We start from the raw sequence: 1,757 nt of genomic DNA on the forward strand, positions 1-1,757 counted from the left end.
CCAGTCTGAGAGAGAGAGAGAGAGAGAGAGAGAGAGAGAGCGAGCGAGAGAGAGAGAGAGAGAGAGAGAGATAGAGAGAGAGAGAGAGAGAGAGAGAGAGAGAGATGGTACAAACAAAGTACTGGAGGTTTTACAGTGAAATGAGAGATTATGAGGCTGTTGTGTACTGGATCGACCACGAGGGGGCGGAGCCTCACTTCCTGCTGTCACTCAGCCAAACGGAGGGAAACTGTCCAAACTCGTCCTTCCTCAAAGTTTTTCTGACAAATAATACAAATAATTTCCCTCCTCTGGTTTTTCTGTTCATCAGCGACTCGTGAACAAGAAGGAGGGAATCTGCTGAGTCGTCTCGTCTGACGGAGGCTTGAGGCGTCTGGGTCCCTCAGGGGTCAGAGGTCACCTCGACCCCTGCTGCAAGGGAGTCAGTCAGAGTACACACACACACACACACACACACACACACACACACACACACACACACACACACACACACACACACACACACACAATCTGCTCTTTCTCAGTTCAGCCTGGAAAACAAATGTAATAAATGTTTTGAATGAAATGTTTCTAGTGTCCCCCAGGCGGTCTGGTGTCCTCCAGATGGTCTGGTGTCCTCCAGACGGTCCAGACGGTCCAGACGTTCTGATGTCCTCCAGGCGGTCTGGTGTTCTCCAGATGGTCTGGTGTCCTCCAGGCGGTCTGGTGTCCCCCAGGCGGTCTGGTGTCCTCCAGGCGGTCCAGGTGGTCTGGTGTCCTCCAGGCGGTCTAGTGTCCTCCAGACGGTCCAGACGGTCTGGTGTCCTCCAGGCGGTCTGGTGTCCTCCAGACGGTCCAGACGGTCTGGTGTCCTCCAGACGGTCCAGACGGTCTGGTGTCCTCCAGGCGGTCTGGTGTCCTCCAAACGGTCCAGACGGTCTGGTGTCCTCCAAACGGTCCAGACGGTCTGGTGTCCTCCAGACGGTCCAGACGGTCTGGTGTCCTCCAGACGGTCCAGACGGTCTGGTGTCCTCCAGGCGGTCTGGTGTCCTCCAAACGGTCCAGACGGTCTGGTGTCCTCCAAACGGTCCAGACGGTCTTGTGTCCTCCAGACGGTCCAGACGGTCTGGTGTCCTCCAGACGGTCCAGACGGTCTGGTGTCCCCCAGGCGGTCTGGTGTCCTCCAGGCGGTCCAGGTGGTCTGGTGTCCTCCAGGCGGTCTAGTGTCCTCCAGACGGTCCAGACGGTCTGGTGTCCTCCAGGCGGTCTGGTGTCCTCCAGACGGTCCAGACGGTCTGGTGTCCTCCAGACGGTCCAGACGGTCTGGTGTCCTCCAGGCGGTCTGGTGTCCTCCAAACGGTCCAGACGGTCTGGTGTCCTCCAAACGGTCCAGACGGTCTGGTGTCCTCCAAACGGTCCAGACGGTCTGGTGTCCTCCAGACGGTCCAGACGGTCTGGTGTCCTCCAGGCGGTCTGGTGTCCTCCAAACGGTCCAGACGGTCTGGTGTCCTCCAAACGGTCCAGACGGTCTGGTGTCCTCCAGGCGGTCTGGTGTCCTCCAGACGGTCTGGTGTCCTCCAGGCGGTCTGGTGTCCCCCAGGCGGTCTGGTGTCCTCCAGACGGTCCAGGCAGTCTGGTGTCCTCCAGACGGTCTGGTGTCCTCCAGGCGGTCCAGACAGTCTGGTGTCCTCCAGACGGTCTGGTGTCCCCCAGGCGGTCCAGACAGTCTGGTGTCCTCCAGACGGTCTGGTGTCCCCCAGGCGGTCCAGACAGTCTGG

This window comes from Blennius ocellaris (genome assembly GCF_963422515.1).
Source record: "Blennius ocellaris genome assembly, chromosome: 5".
Taxonomy (NCBI): domain Eukaryota; kingdom Metazoa; phylum Chordata; class Actinopteri; order Blenniiformes; family Blenniidae; genus Blennius; species Blennius ocellaris.